At 39.4% G+C, this 16,737-nt stretch overlaps 1 pseudogene; it reads right to left on the bottom strand.

The window, feature by feature from the left end:
* Positions 1 to 4,707: 4,707 nt before the first annotated feature.
* On the bottom strand, positions 4,708 to 6,007 carry LOC132427409 (heterogeneous nuclear ribonucleoprotein A1-like; annotated as a pseudogene).
* Positions 6,008 to 16,737: the final 10,730 nt, after the last annotated feature.

Here is a 16,737-nt window from a genome sequence, read left to right as displayed (position 1 = left end):
ATTTCTCCATCAAATCTGAATGAGATCCTTGCTGGGTAGAGTAATCTTGTTTGTAGGTTTTTCCCCTTCATCACTTTAAATATGTCCTGCCACTCTCTTCTGGCTTGCAGAGTTTCTGCTGAAAGATCAGCTGTTAACCTTATGGGGATTCCCTTGTGTATTATTTGTTGTTTTACCCGTGCAGCTTTTAATGTGTTTTCTGTGTACTTAATTTTTGATAGTTTAATTAATATGTGTCGTGGCATGTTTCTCCTTGGATTTATCCTGTATGGGACTCTCTGTGCTTCCTGGTCTTGATTAACTATTTCCTTTCCGATATTAGGGAAGTTTTCAACTATAATCTCTTCAAATATTTTCTCAGTCCCTTTCTTCTTCTCTTCTTCTTCTGGTACCCCTATAATTCGAATGTTGGTGCGTTTAATGTTGTCCCAGATCTCTGAGACTGTCCTCAGTTCTTTTCATTCTTTTTTCTTTATTCTGCTCTGCAGTAGTTATTTCCACTATTTTATCTTCCAGATCACTTATCCATTCTTCTGCCTCAGTTATTCTGCTATTGATTCCTTCTAGAGTATGTTTAATTTCATTTATTGTGTTGTTTATCGTTGCTTGTTTCCTCTTTAGTTCTTCTAAGTCCTTGTTATATGTTTCTTGCATTTTCTCTATTCTATTTCCAAGATTTTGGATCATCTTTACTATGATTATTCTGAATTCTTTTTCAGGTAGACTGCTTATTTCCTCTTCATTTGTTAGGTCTGGTGGGTTTTTACCTTGCTTCTTCATCTGCTGTGTGTTTCTATCTTTTTATTTTGCTTATCTTACTTTGTTTGGGGTCTCCTTTTCACAGGCTGCAGGTTCATAGTTCCTGTTGTTTTTAGTGTCTGTCCCCAGTGGCTATGGTTGGTTCAGTGGGTTGTGTAGGTTTCCTGGTGGAGGGGACTAGTACCTGTGTTCTGGTGGATGAGGCTGGATCTTGTCTTTATGGTGGGCAGGTCCATGTCTGGTGGTGTGTTTTGGGGTGTCTGTTGACTTACGATTTTAGGCAGCCTCTCTGCCAATGGATGGGGCTGTGTTCCTGTCTTGCTGGTTGTTTGGCATAGGGTGTCCAGCACTGTAGCTTGCTGGTCGTTGAGTGAACCTGGGTCTTGGTGTTGAGATGGAGATCTCTAGGAGAGTTTCGCCATTTGATATTACGTGGAGCTGGGAGGTCCCTTGTGGGCTAGTGTCCTGAAGTTGGCTCTCCCACCTCAGTGGTACAGCCCTGATGCGTGGCTGGAGCACCAAGAGCCTGTCCTCCACATGGCTCAGAATAAAAGGGAGAAAACATAGAAAGAAAGAAAGGAAGAGAGGAAGAAAGGAAGGAAGGAAGGGAGAAAATAAAGTAAAGTAAGATAAAATAAAGTTATTAAAATAAAAATTATTAAGGAAAAAAATTTAAAAAGTAAAAAGAAAATGGACGGACAGAACCCTAGGACAAATGGTGAATGCAAAGCCATACAGACAGTATCTCACACAGAAGCATACACATACACACTCACAAAAAGAAGAAAAGGGGAAAAAATAATCCATCTTGCTCCCAAAGTCCACCTCCTCAATTTGGGATGATTCCTTGTCTATTCAGGTATTCCACAGATGCAGGATCTTCTTCCACAGATCAAGTTGATTGTGGAGCTTTAATCCGCTGCTTCTGAGGCTGCTGGGAGAAATTTCCCTTTCTCTTCTTTGTTCTCACGGCTCCCATGGTTCAGCTTTGGATTTGGCCCCGCCTTTGCGTGTAGGTCGCCTGAGGGCGTCTCTTCTTTGCTCAGACAGGACAGGGTTAAAGGAGCAGCTGATTTAGCGGCTCTGTCTCACTCAGGCCCAGTGGGAGGGAGGGGTTCGGATGCAGGGTGAGCCTGCTGCGGCAGAGGGTGGCCTGACGGTGTACCAGCCTGGGGCGCACTGTGCGTTCTCCCGGGGAAGTTGTCCGTGGATCACGGGACCCTGGCAGTGGCAGGCTGTACAGGCTCCAGGGAGGACAGGTGTGGAAAGTAACCTGTGCTCGCACACAGGCTTCTTGGTGGCAGCAGCAGCAGCCTTAGCGTCTCATGCCCGTCTCTGGGGTCTGTGCTGATAGCCGCGGCTTGCGCCCGTCTCTGGAGATCCTTTAAGCAGCACTCTTAATCCCCTCTCCTCGCGCACCAGGAAACAAGGAGGCAAGAAAAAGTCTCTTGTCTCTGTGGCAGCTCCAGACTTTTCCCGGACTCCCTCCCGGCTAGCTGTGGCGCACTAACCCCTTTAGGCTGTGTTCGCGCCGCCAACCCCAGCTCTCTCCCTCCATCCGACGGAAGCCCGATCCTCAGCTCCCAGCCCCCGCCCGTCCCGGCGGGTGAGCAGGTAAGCCTCTCGGGCTGGTGAGTGCTGGTCGGCACCGATCCTCTGTGCGGGAATCTCCCCGCTTTGCCCTCCGCACCCCTGTTGCTGCGCTCTCCTCCGTGGCCCTGAAGCTTACCCCCTCTGCCACCCGCAGTCTCTGCCCGCGAAGGTACTTATAGTGTGTGGAAACCTTTCCTCCTTCACAGCTCCCTCCCATTGGTGTGGGTCCCGTCCCTATTCTTTTGTCTCTGTTTTTTCTTTTTTCTTTTGCCCTACCCATGTACGTGGGGAGTTTCCTGCATTTTGGGAGGTCTGAGGTCTTCTGCCAGCATTCAGTGGGTGTTCTATAGTAGCAGTTCCACATGTAGATGTATTTCTGATATATCTATGGGGAGGAAGGTGATCTCTGCATCTTACTCTTCTGCCATCTTCTCAAATCCCCTGTCAAAAGCTTTTTCTGCAGTTGTTGAGATGGTCATATGGTTTTTATTCATCAGTTTGTTAATATGGTGTATCACATTGATTTATTTGTATATGTTGAAGAATCCTTGCATCCCTGGGATAAATCCCACTTGATCATGGTGTTTGATCCTTTTAATGTGTTGTTGGAGTCTGTCTGCTAGTATTTTGTTGAGGACTTTTGCATCTATATTCTTCAGTGATATTGGTCTGTAATTTTCTTTTTTTGTAGTATCCTTGACTGGTTTTGGTATCAGGGTGATGGTGGCCTCATAAAATGAGTTTGGGAGTGTTCCTTCCTCTGCAATTGTTTGGAAGAGTATGAGAAGGATGGGTGTTAGCTCGTCTCTAAATGATAGAATTCACCTGTGAAGCCATCTGGTCCTGGACTTTTGTTTGTTGGAAGATTTTTAATCACAGTTTCAATTTCAGCACTTGTGATTGGTCTGTTCATATTTTCTGTTTCTTTCTGGTTCAGTCTTGGAAGGTTATACCTTTCTAAGAATTTGTCCATTTCTTCCAGGTTGTCCATTTTATTGGCATAGAGTTGCCTGTAGTAGTCTCTTATGATGCTTTATATTTCTGTGGTGTCTGTTGTAACTTCTCCTTTTTCATTTCTAATTTTATGGATTTGAGTCCTCTCCCTCTTTTTCTTGTTGAGTCTGGCTATAGTTTTATCTATTTTGTTTATGTTCTTAAAGAACCAGCTTTTAGTTTTATTGATCTTTGCTATTGTTTTCTTTGTTTCTATTTCATTTACTGCTACTCTGATCTTTATGTTTTCTTTCCTTCTACTAACTTTGGGTTTTGTTTGTTCTTATTTCTGTAGTTCCTTTAGGTGTAAGGTTAGATTGTTTATTTGAGATTTTTCTTGTTTTTTTGTGCTAGGATTGTATTGCTATAAACTTCCCTGTTAGAACTGTTTTTGCTGCATCCGGTAGGTTTTGGATCATTGTGTTTTCATTATCTTTTGTCTCTAGGTATTTTTTGATTTCCATTTTGATTTTTTCAGTGATGTCTTGGTTATATAGTAATGTATTTTTTAGCCTCCATGTGTTTTTGTTTTTTACGTTTTTCTCCCTGTAATTGATTTCTAATCTCATAGTGTTGTGGTCAGAAAAGATACTTGATATGATTTCAATTTTCTTAAATTTAGTGAGGCGTGATTTGTGACCCAGGATGTGATCTGTCCTAGAGAATTATCTGTGGGCACTTGAGAAGAAACTCTAATTTGCTGTTTTCGGATGGAATGTCCTATAAGTATCAATTAAATCTATCTGGTCTTCTGTGTCATTTAAAGCTTGTTTTTCCTTATTAATTTTCTGTTTGGATGATCTGTCCATTGGTGTAAGTGAGGTGTTAAAGTCCCCCACTCTTATTGTGTTACTGTCAATTTCCTCTTTTATAGCTGTTAGCAATTGCCTTATGTATTGAGGTGCTCCTATGTTGGGTGCATATATATTTGTAATTGTTATATCTTCTTGGATTGATCCCTTTATCATTATGTAGTGTCCTTCTTTGTCTCTTGTAACATTCTTTATTTTAAAGTCTACCTTATCTGATATGAGTACTGCTACTTCAGCTTTCTTTTGATTTCCATTTGCATGGAATCTCTTTTTCCATCCCCTCACTTTCAGTCTGTATGTGTCCCTAGGTCTGAAGTGGGTCTCTTGTAGACAGCATATATACGGGTCTTGTTTTTGTATCCATTCAGCCAGTCTGTGTCTTTCAGTTGGAGCATTTAATCCATTCACATTTAAGGTGATTATAGATATGTATGTTCCTATTACCATTTTTTTAATTATTTTGGGGTTTTTTGTTGTTGTTGTTGTTAAAAAAAAGACACATTTATTCAGCATCACGATCAGACTATTACATTTAGCAATCAACAGCATGGGTGCAAAAAAAAAAATCTACATTAAAACCCTTTGTTGGAATGCTTTACACTTTCCACAGAACAGAAACTAAAATAACCTGTTATACAATTAGTCACAAATACAGTCCTCGAGTTTTTTTTCCCATACACATGAGTATTGTCTAAAACATGTCTTCTTTGTAGCAGCTAGGCCCTGCCACCACTGTGCTTGGCTGAGTTCACAAATCTGTTGTAACCTGTAGCTTCCCTGTCACTTCTCTGGCTCTCCTCTCCTGCTAAGCGTTGTTTCCTGGCAGTAATCAAAACCTTCTGCCACTGCCATAGCTACTGCTGCTGCTGGAACCACCATAGCCACCTTGGTTTCGGGGTTTGGCAAAGTATTGGCCTCCACCACCATAGGGGCCAGAACTTCTGCCTCCAAAGTTTCCTTCTTTCATGGGTCCAAAATTTGAAGACTGATTGTTGTAGCTGCCAAAATCGTTGTAGCTTCCACCACCTCCAAAATTGCTTCCATCATTACCAAATCCATTATAGCCGTCCCCACTGCCACCATATCCACCACCACCGCGGCTGCCACCAAAGCCACCTCGACCGCTGAAGTTTCCTCCACAACCAAAGTTGTCATTCCCACCAAAACCACCTCCACGACCACCACCAAAGTTTCCAGAACCACTTCGACCTCTTTGGCTGGATGAAGCATTAGCCATCTCTTGCTTAGATAGGGCTTTCCTTACTTCACAGTTGTGGCCATTCTCAGTGTGGTATTTCTGAATGACAATCTTGTCTACAGAGTCATGATCATCAAAGGTTACAAAAGCAAAGCCTCTCTTTTTGCCACTGCCTCGGTCAGTCATGATTTCAATCACTTCAATTTTCCCATACTGTTCAAAATAATCTCTTAGATGATGTTCTTCAGTATCTTCTTTAATGCCACCAACAAAAATCTTTTTCACAGTTAAGTGGGCACCAGGTCTTTGAGAATCTTCTCTTGAGACGGCCCTCTTTGGTTCCACAACTCTTCCATCCACCTTGTGTGGCCTTGCATTCATGGCCGCATCCACCTCCTCCACAGTGGCATATGTGACAAACCTGAAGCCTCTGGAGCGTTTGGTGTTTGGATCCCTCATTACCACACAATCTGTGAGCGTTCCCCACTGCTCAAAATGGCTCCTCAGACTCTCATCGGTTGTTTCAAAGCTCAAACCTCCGATGAAGAGCTTCCGCAGCTGTTTGGGCTCTTTGGGTGACTCTGACTTAGACATAACGGCAGTGGAGAGTGGGGGGAGACGTCAACGATGCTTACTCGGTGGCGTCCACGAGCAGAAAACTGGGTTTGTTTTTGTAGGTCCTTTTCTTCTCTTGTGTTTCCCCCTTAGAGAATTTCCTTTAGCATTTATTGTAGAGCTGGTTTGGTGGTGTTGAATTCTCTTAGCTTTTGCTTGCCTGTAAAGCTTTTGATTTCCCTGTTGAATCGGAATGTGATCCTTGCTGGGTAGAATAATCTTGGTTGTAGTTTCTTCCCTTTCATCACTTTAAATATATAGTGACACTCCCTTCTGGCTTGTAGAGTTTCTGCTGAGAAATCAGCTGTTAACCTTATGGGAGTTCCCTTGTACATTATTTGTCATTTTTCCTTTGTTGCTTTTAATTTTTGTCTTTGTGTTTAATTTTTGTCAGTTTGATTACTATGTGTCTCAGCATGTTTCTCCTTGGGTTATCCTGTATGGGACTCTCTGCGCTTCCTGGACTTGGGTGGCTATTTTCTTTCCCATGTTAGGAAAGTTTTTGACTATAATCTCTTCTAATATTTTCTTGGGTCCTTTTCCTCTATCTTCTCCTTCTGGGTCCCCAATAATGCGAATATTGGTGCGTTTAATGTTGTCCCAGAGGTCTCTTAGGCTTCTTCATTTCTTTTCATTCTTTTTTCTTTATTCTGTTCCACGGTAGTGAATTCCACCATTCTGTCTTCCAGGTCACGTATCGGTTCTTCTGCCTCAGTTATTCTGCTATTGATTCCTTCTAGTGTATTTTTCATTTCAGTTATTGTATTGTTCATATCTGTTTGTTCTTTAATTCTTCTAGGTCTTTATTAAACATTTCTTGCATCTTCTTGATCTTTGCCTCCATTCTTTTTCCGAGGTCCTGGATCATCTTCACTATCATTATTCTTAATTTTTTTTCTGGAAGGTTGCCTATCTTCACTTCATTTAATTGTTTTTCTGGGGTTTTATCTTGTTCCTTCATCTGGTACCTAGTCCTCTGCCTTTTCATTTTGTCTGTGTTTCTGTGAATGTGGTTTTCGTTCCACAGCCTGCAGGATTGTAGTTCTTCTTGCTTCTGCTGTCTACCCTGTGGTGGAATAGGCTGTCTAAGAGGCTTGTGTAAACTTCCTGATGGGAAGAACAGGTGGTGGGTAGAGCTGGCTGTTGCTGTGTTGGGCAGAGCTCAGAAAAACTTTAATCCGCTTGTCTGCTGATGGGTGGGGCTGGGTTCTCTCCCTGTTGGTTGTTTGGCCTGAGGCAACCCAGCACTGGAGCCTACCCTGCTCTTTGGTGATGCTAATGTCAGACTCTGGGAAGGGGGTCATGCCAAGGAGTACTTCCCAGAACGTCTGCTGCCAATTTCCTTGTCCCCATGTTGAGCCACAGCCACCCCTCGTCCCTGCAGGAGACCTTCCAACTCTAGCAGGTAGGTCTGGTTCAGTCTCCTGTGGGGTCACTGCTCCTTCCCTTGGGTCCTGATGTGCATACTACTTTGTGTGTGCTCTCCAAGAGTGGAGTCTCTGTTTTCCCCAGTCCTGTCAAAGTCCTGCAATCAAATCCCGCTTGCCTTCAAAGTCTGATTCTCTGGGAATTCCTCCTCCCATTGCCGGACCCCCAGGTTGGGAAACCTGACGTGGGGCTCAGAACCTTCACTCCAGTGGGTGGACTTCTGTGGTATAAGTGTTCTCCAGTTTGTGAGTCACCAACTCAGCAATTATGGGATTTGATTTTATTGTGTTTTTGCCCCTCCTACCATTTCATTGCGGTTTCTCCTTTGTCCTTGGATGTGGGGTATCTTTTTTGGTGACTTCCAGTGGCTTCCTGTCGATGGCTGTTCAGCAGTTAGTTGTGATTCCGGTCCTCGCGCGAGAGGGAGTGAGCGCTCATCCTTCTACTCCACCATCTTGAACCAATCTCCAACTTTTTTGAATTAATTTATTCTAGCAGATTTTTTTTCTTTTTGGTCGTGTGTGTGTGTGTATTTTTTAGTCTAAGGTTTTCTACATATCACATTGTCTCATCTGCAAACAGAAATAATTTTACCTCTTGCTGTCCAGTTTGGATGCCCTCCCTTTCTCTCTCTCTCTCTCTCTCTCTCTGTGTGTGTAATTGCTGTGGCTAGGACTCATAGTACAATGTTGTATAGAGGTAAGAAGAATGGATATCTTGCCTTGTTCCTGATCTTTTAGTTTCAGGGAAAGCTGTCTGGTTTTCACTGTTCAGTATGATGTTAATTGTGGGCTTTTTGTGTATGGTCTTTATTATGTTAAGGTATTTTCTGTCTATTCCTAATTTGTTGAGAATTTTATCATAAAATGTTATTGAATATTTTCAAAGCTTCTTCTGCATCTGTTGAAATGATCATTTTGCGTAGTGTTTTGATTTGTAATTTAATATCTTCATTTGTTATAGGTCTATTCAGATTGTCTTTTTCTTTTTGAGTTCATTTTAGTAGTTTGTATGTTTCTAGTACTTTGCCTGTTTTAGCTAGGTTATCAAATTTGTTAGCATACAGTTGTTTTTAGTATTTGTTTTACAGTCCTTATTATTTCTGTAAGATCATTAGGAGTGTCCCTTCTTTCATTTCATTTCTAATTCTAGTAATTTGAGACTCACCTCTTTTGTCTTGATTAATGAAGCTAAAGTTTTGTCAATTTTTTTTAGAGAATCAGCTTTCTGTTTAAGTGATTTTCTTTATTATTTTTCTATCCTCTATTTCATTAATTTCCACTCTAAGCTGCTATTCTTTTCTTCTTGCTTTAGGTTTATTTCACTTTTCTTTTTCCAGTATCTTAAAATAGAAGTTTAGGTTATTGGTTTGAAATGTTATTTTTTTTGCAAAATAAGTATTTACAGCTATAAATGTCTTTGTGAGCACTGCTTTTGCTGCATCCCTTAAGTTTTGGTATGTGTCTTCATTTATATTCATTTTGGAGTACTTTTAGAGTTCCTTTTTGATTTCTTCTTTGATGCATTGATTATTTAGGAGTATATTGTTTAATTCCCATACATTTCTGAATTTTCCAGTTTTTATTGCTATTGATTTCTAGTGTTGGAAAGCATATTTTAGTATCATGTCTATCCTTTTAATCTTTTAATTATTTCTATCCTGTCTTCTTCATTAAGACAATCTTTTTATTATTTCTGTCTTCTGCACTTTAAATTCATTGAGGTTTGTTTTATGGTCTATGGTCTGTCCTAGAGAATGTCCCATGTATACTTGGAAAGAATGTATATTCTGTTCCTGTTTTGTGGAGTGTTGTATGAATATTCTATAAATGGTTGGTTTATAGTGTTGTCCAAATCTTCTATTTCCTTGTTGATCTTCTAGCTCGTTGTTCTATCTTTTATTGAAAGTGTAGTGTTGAAATCTTAAACTATTATTGCTTTTTAAAAAATATTTATTTATTTTTTAATTTTGGCTGCGTCAGGTCTTAGTTGTTGTATGCAGATCTTTGTTGTGGCATGTGGGATCCTCCACTGTAGTGTGCGGGATCCTCATTGCAGCACATGGGCTCTGTAGTTGCGGCACACGGGCTCTCTAGTTGTGGCCCGTGTGGTCAGTAGTTGTGGTGCTCTGGTTTAGTTGCCCCGCAGCATTTGGGATCTTATTTCCCCCACCAGGGATCAAACCCACGTCCCCTGCATTGGGAGGTGGATTTTTAACCCCTGGACCACCAGGGAAGTCCCAAACTATTATTATTGACTTATCTCTTTCTCCCTTCATTTTCAGTTTTGCTTCATATGTTTTTATGTTCTATTAGGTGCACATTTGCTTATAATTGTTATGTCTTCCTCATGGGTTGACTCTTTAATCATTATAAAATGTCACTCTATGTCTAGCAACATTTTTTTTTTTTTTGCGGTACGCGGGCCTCTCACTGTTGTGGCCTCTCCCGTTGCGGAGCACAGGCTCCAGACGCACAGGCTCAGCGGCCATGGCTCACAGGCCCAGCCGCTCCGTGGCATGTGGGATCTTCCCGGACTGGGGCACAAACCCGTGTCCCCTGCATTGGCAGGCGGACTCCCAACCACTGCGCCACCAGGGAAGCCCTAGCAACAACTTATTTGATTTTATTTTTGCGGTACGTGGGCCTCTCACTGTTGTGGCCTCTCCTGTTGCAGAGCACAGGCTCCGGACGCGCAGGCCCAGCGGCCACGGCTCACGGGCCCAGCCGCTTCACGGCACGTGGGATCCTCCCAGACTGGGGCACGAACCCGTGTCCCCTGCATCGGCAGGCAGACTCTCAACCACTGCACCACCAGGGAAGCCCTAGCAACATTTTTTTTATGTGTATTTTTTCTGATATTAGTATAGCCACTCCAGGTTTCTTGTGGTTACTGTTTGTATAATATATCTTTTTCCATCCCTTAACTTAGAATCTGTTTGTATTTTGAATCTAAAATGTCTCTTCTGTAGATAGCATATAGATGGATCTTGTTTTTAATCCAGTCTGACAATGTCTGCCTTTGAATTGTTACTGTAGTTACATTTAATGTGATTATTGATATATAGGCATAATTGGTTTTATTGTGCTTCACTTTATTGCACTTTGCAGATATTGTGTTGTTTTACAAAGGAAGGTTTGTGGCATTGAGCAAATCTCTTGGCGCCATTTTTCCAACAGCATTTGCTCACTTCATGTCTCTGTGTCATATTTTGGTTATTTTTGCAATATTTCTAACTTTTTCATTATTATTATATTTCTTATGGTGAGCTATGGTGAGTAACCTTTGATGTTACTACAACTTGCTGAAGGCTCAGATGATGGTTAGCATTTTTTAGCAACAAAGTGTTTTTATTTTTATTTATTTATTAAGAAAACACACATATTCACTTTATTATTTATTTATGTATTTACTTATTTGGTTGTGTGGGGTCTTAGTTGCGGCAGGCAGGCTCCTTAGTTGCAGCTCGCCAGCTCCTTAGTTGCAACTCACCAGCTCCTTAGTTGCAACTCTGCAGCTCCTTAGTTGGTGGCATGTGAACTGTTAGTTGCAGCATGCATGTGGGATCTAGTTCCCTGATCAGGGATCGAACCTGGGCCCCTTGCATTGGGAGCACGGAGTCTTATCCACTGTGCCACCAGGGAAGTCCCTATTTAGTTTTTAAAAAGTTATTGGAGTATAGTTGACTTACAATATTGTGTGCAATAAATTATTTTAAAATTAAGGTTGTACATTGTTTTTTCAGACATAATGCTATTGCATACTTAATAGAGTACATTATAGTGTAAATATAACTTTTATATACAATGGGAAACCACAAAATCCTTGTGACTTGCTGTGTTGTGATGTTTGTTTTATTATGGTGGTCTAGAACCAAACCTGCAATATCTTCTAGGTATGCCTGTACTTGGATTTATATTTGCCATTTTACTTTGTGTTTTCTATGTGTGTTATGTCTTTTTTGTTCCTCTGTTCCTCCTTTACTGCTTTCTTTTACATTGAATTAATATTATCTAATATAGCATTTTAATTTCAAAACCCATTGTTTTTGCACTGTATGTTTTTAAAGTAACTTTCTTAATGATTGCTCTAGGGCTTATAATATACATCTTAACTTATCAGAATCCACTTCACATTTATATTAACTTAATTCCAGTGAGATTTAGAAAAATTACTCTTACATAGCTCTATTCCCTTTCCTATGTTTTCTGTTAATATTGCTATACATGTTACATCTATAAATGTTACAAACCCAATAATACATCGTTATAATTATTACTTTATATAATTTTGTCTTTTAGACTAGCTTAGCTGAGAGGAGAAAGAGCAAGTATATATTTATTATTTTTGTTATATTACCCTTTTTATTTATCATTTCTGGTTCTTTTCATTTATTCTTGCAGATTCAAGTTACCATCTGGAGTTATTTCCTTATTTAGCCCAATACAGCTTTGCTACTATGTACTTTGCGCTGTTATCAGCAAATATATTACAATTTTATATGTTATTGGCCCAAGAATATATTATATACATGATGTTTTATACAATTGCTTTTTAAATTGAGTAGAAGAAAGGAGTAAAATATGCATTTATGCTATTTTTATAATTTCATAATTACCTTTACTGGTGCTCTTTGCTTTTTCACAATAATTGAATTATGACTATTTGGGGTCACTTACTTTCAGTCTGATTAATTTCCTTTAAAATTTCTTGTAAGGAGGGTCTGCTGCTAGTAACAGGTTCTCTGTTTTTATTTATCTGGGAGTATCTTTAATTTGCTTTTATTTTTTAAAGATAGATTTGCTGAATACAGCATTCTTAGTTAATAGTTTCTTTGAACACTCTGAATATATTATTCCACTGCCTTCTGGCCTCCATTGTTTCTGCTGAGAAGTCAGATTTTAATCCTATTGGGATTCCCTTGCAGTGATAAGTCATTTTTTTTCTTCTGTAAAGATTTTCTCCTTATCTTTGGTTTTCACTATTTTTACTATGATGTTTCAGTTTGTGGATCTCTTTGTGTTTTCCTACCTGGAGTTTGTTGAGCTTCCTGGATGTGTAGATTATTGTTTTTCAACAGATTTGAGAAGTCGTCAGCCATTATTTCTTCAAATATTGCAGCACTTAATAGTGTCCCACACTTCTTTGAAGTTTTGTTCATTTTTTCTTCATTCTTTCTCTCTATTCTTCAGGTTGCATAATCTTTATTGCTCTTTCTTTAGATTTGCTTATTATTACTTCTGCTAATTCAAATCTACTATTGGCCCTTTTAGTGAATTTTTCACTTCAGCTATTGTAATTTTCAACTCTAGAATTGCCATTCTGTTCTTTATTATAATTCCTGTTTATTGATGATCTCTACTTGCTGCCACATTTCATAATGCCTTTTTTGCTCTTTAATCATGGTTTCCTTTAGTTCTTTGAACATATTTATAATGGCTGCTTTGAAGATTTTGTTAAATTTGATATCTAGTTGCTCTCACAGGCAGTTTCTGTTGCCTGATATTTTTCCCCAGTGTATGGGTTATACTCTCCTGTTTCCTTGTATGACTAATTTTTGTTGGAAATTAGATATTTTAGATAATACATTGTAGTAACTTTGGGTACTGGTGCCTCCCTCTGGAGCTTGTTATTGTTATTTGCTAGCTTATTGGTCAAGTAACTGGCTGTACTATTTTAGTAGAGTCTATTTCTCTCTTGCACTGGTAAGTTCTGATATTGCTCCTCAGGGAGCATATTCTTGGGTTATGTCTACAGTCACCCTGGGTTAACAGTGGTTTTTTTTGGTTTCTCTTTGGCTGACTCTGTCCCTGACCTTAGCCAGATGTTGAACTCTACTAATTGCTAGGTGATTGTTTAATTACTTTCAACAATGCCCTGGTGCGTAAATTGCTCACCAGCTGAACCAGTGAAATTCAGAATCCTTTGAAGGGATAGTTCTGGAAGTCTGTTGAGATTTTTTTCTGACTTCAGGCAGTCTCTGCCCAGCTATGTCCTTCCCAGATTCTCTCACACAAACTAGCCAGTTTACAGTTTAGCTTTTATGTCCAGTGATTCTACCAATACCCCAATTGCCCTTACCACAACCTCTACTAAAGTTGAGAGCACCGGTAGGCTTGAACTTCTCCACACTCTGTTGCAAATGAAGTCAGTTCCTTTTGGAAGAGAATAGCTCCCTGGTTTATGACCTGCTCTCCCTCAAAGCAAAATCTCTGAGTTATGGCTATGGAGGTGGAAGAGGGGACAATGGCAAGCTTCTCTGTCAGTGACACTCCCAATTTAGGAGCTGAGTGTTCAGTGGTGGTGGGGAGGGGACGATACCTTCAGATCTTTTTGTTTGACTCTTGCAGCACAGAAACACCACTTTACAAACCAGGAGAATGATGACTGGGGCTCAATATTCTCATCAGCACCACACCCAGGATACAGCAGAGGAAGAGAGAGCCACCTCTCACCTACACTTGCCCATAACTTAGCCTCAGTAACAGATAGGTGGGGGTAGGAAAAGAAATACTAACATACTGCCTGTCCTGGGATTGTATCCCTCAAACTGAGAGCTGGATCCCTGCGTTCTTGGCTGTATCCAGTCTGGAGTAAAGTTTCCCTCTTGCTGAGTTAGGAGGGAGGAGGGAGGAAGGAGGAAGCAGATCTCAGTTCAAATACCAGAGACTCTCAATATTCTTAAATTGTAGAAAATTTTCTTGAATGTGTGTTTCTATATTTGCTGTATATGTCCTTCAGCCATGTCCAGAGATTTTAACTGGTTGTTTTAAAATAATTTTCACTAGTTTCACTGGTGAGTGAATCCACAGAGTTCCTCATGCTGTAAAGCTGGAGATCAGAGTCACACCACCCACTCTCTTTATTTCCTCTTTCTGGAAAATGCATTCTCTTTAATAAGATCTTTGTTAGAATTTCTGCTACACTTTATGTTTCATGCTGTCATATTTTCCATCTCTTTCTCCGTACATCCTGGGTTTCCCTTTTAGTTCATAATCCAGCTCATGAATTATCTCTCCAACTCTATATAACTCTCTTTTGAGTTTCTAATTTTATTGATTATATTTCAAATTTCCTTCAGTACTATTTAGTATTTTTTAAATTAAATCTGCCTTGTATGTTAAAGTAGAGTCATTTTTTTCTTGTTTTCTTTTCCTATGGCTTTGTTCTTAATCATTTATCCAATGTGTATTTTATAGTGTATATCTGACCCGTTCTTAAATTCTAAGGAATTTTGATTTCTTGTTTACTAAGCTTGTTTGGCATGAATGACTTAAATTTTATGAAATGCTCTGTCTGTGTAAACTAAGATGTTTTCAATCTTAAAATAAGGAGGCTGTCATCTGTCTTTTCATGTATTTAAATGGAGGTAACTTTGAATTAGAATATCATTTTTTTAGAAACTCATATTAAATTGATGGACAGAGGCATTAAAAGCTGAGGGTGCTAAATCCAAGACAGATGAGACATTATGTGGCCCTTGATGGAAGAGCACGCCACCTCCTCTGAAGTAGCTTTGAAAAAAACCCTGTCTAGATTCAACTTAGCAATTTAGAGGAAGTACAGAGGATCGAGGATTATATTAAATTATGCTATGGGGATGCAGTTACAAAAATCTGGATTATATAAATCTCTCAAGGACAAACAACTGGGTTTCTTCAAATAAACTGTAAGGAGAAAGAGTGCATATGAAAGATTGGAAGAGGGGAGAAAGGAAGAGTGAAAGGACCAGCAAGAGAGGGAGAGTAAACACAGCGATTTAAAAGAAACATAAACTACATATCAACGGATTGCAATGTGTGGACTTTAACTGCCTCCTGATTCAAATAAACAATGTGTAAAAAAATGGCATTTATGAAACATTTGAACTTTTGAGTATTCTGTGCATAGTTGACATTAAGGAATTTTTATTCATTTTTATGTGTACTAGCAGTGTTGTGGCTGTCTTCAAAATACTTATCCTTTAGAAGTAACAGTGAAATATTCAGGGATGAAATTATATATGTGAAATGCTTCAAAAGAACATGGGAGGAGAATAGTGGGTAGGAGTATAGAAGAAACAAATTGGCTATGAGATGATAATTCTTGAAGATGGGTGATGGATAAAGTTAATTACTGTTTTTTGTATTTTTGCATATATTTGGAATTGACTTTCCTATTATTTACTACTTTGGCTTTGTAATCTTGATTATTACAGGGAGGGAATTTGTAAACTAAAGTGAGGCCAAAAAGAGTAGTTAACGAGTGCATCATCACTTTCTGATGTGTAGACTTTTTAATTTTGGATCATCTGTGAAACTGAGGGCATGGTTTGAAAACACTGACAATTTCCTGTTCATTTTCCCTTAAAAGAAAGCATTCAGATGCTTTTTTTTTTATTGTGAAGAAATGTGCTCTACAACAAAATACCTATGAAATCAAGCATATCTTTTTTTCAGTTATATGCTGAATTCTGAAATACTTATGTGTTTCAGTGTTTGTTCTTTTTCAAAAACCATTTTTTCAGGATCTTATTGATATGATTAGTTGTTCAATTTCCAAGTCTGTTCAGTTTAAACTACTGATTGAGGTAAAACCAATAACAATTAATTGGTTGCTCATTAAGTGTAAGGCATGTGCCAGGCTTTTGGGAGTGGCACCTAAATCACTCCACAATTTATAGAAACCTATAATGTCCTTGGGAAGACAAAGTACATGACAAGATGAACAACCCCTGAAAGATGTAAATAATTGTCAAGGCAACAGAACGTTATATAATTTTTTTGCCAACTCAAAATTCAATACCCAGAATTCCTAATTCCCTCCACCCTAGGTGTTTTTCAACTATATTATACCCTGATTAATCCCCACCTCTGCTAAGATAACAAGGGGGCATTAGTTGGGAAAATAGGAGAGAATGGGGAAAAGGGCTCTATTAATACTAATTGAGGCACCAAAATAAGATTTCTACATTCATTCATTCTCCTGGAAAGTGTAGACTTTTGGCTTCTGTCATGCCAGAACACCATGATCGTTATCATGAATGGAACAATTACAGGGAGTGGGTCTCCAGGCTCATATCTACCCACAGGCAGGTCCCGCTTTGCCTCAGGGGTTCTTAATTAGGACTATGTTGATAAAACATGTGAGAAGCTGAGAAGCTCTGATTTATTTATGATAACTGAACCCACTCGTCTTTCTTCTCTTTTCCAATCTGGCAGAGAAACAGAGAAGAGATTTTTAATGCTTGCAGTAAATCACACAGAGCAGATTTGGCAGCAGTTTTATAGTTTGGTTTGCTCTTTTCCCCTTTAGCCTGACGATTGAAGGATACCTTTTTGCAAAAGGGAGAAATAAGCT

The sequence above is a fragment of the Delphinus delphis genome, chromosome 6, assembly GCF_949987515.2.
Source record: "Delphinus delphis chromosome 6, mDelDel1.2, whole genome shotgun sequence".
Lineage (NCBI taxonomy): Eukaryota > Metazoa > Chordata > Mammalia > Artiodactyla > Delphinidae > Delphinus > Delphinus delphis.
This window is presented reverse-complemented; position numbering and strand designations above follow the sequence as displayed.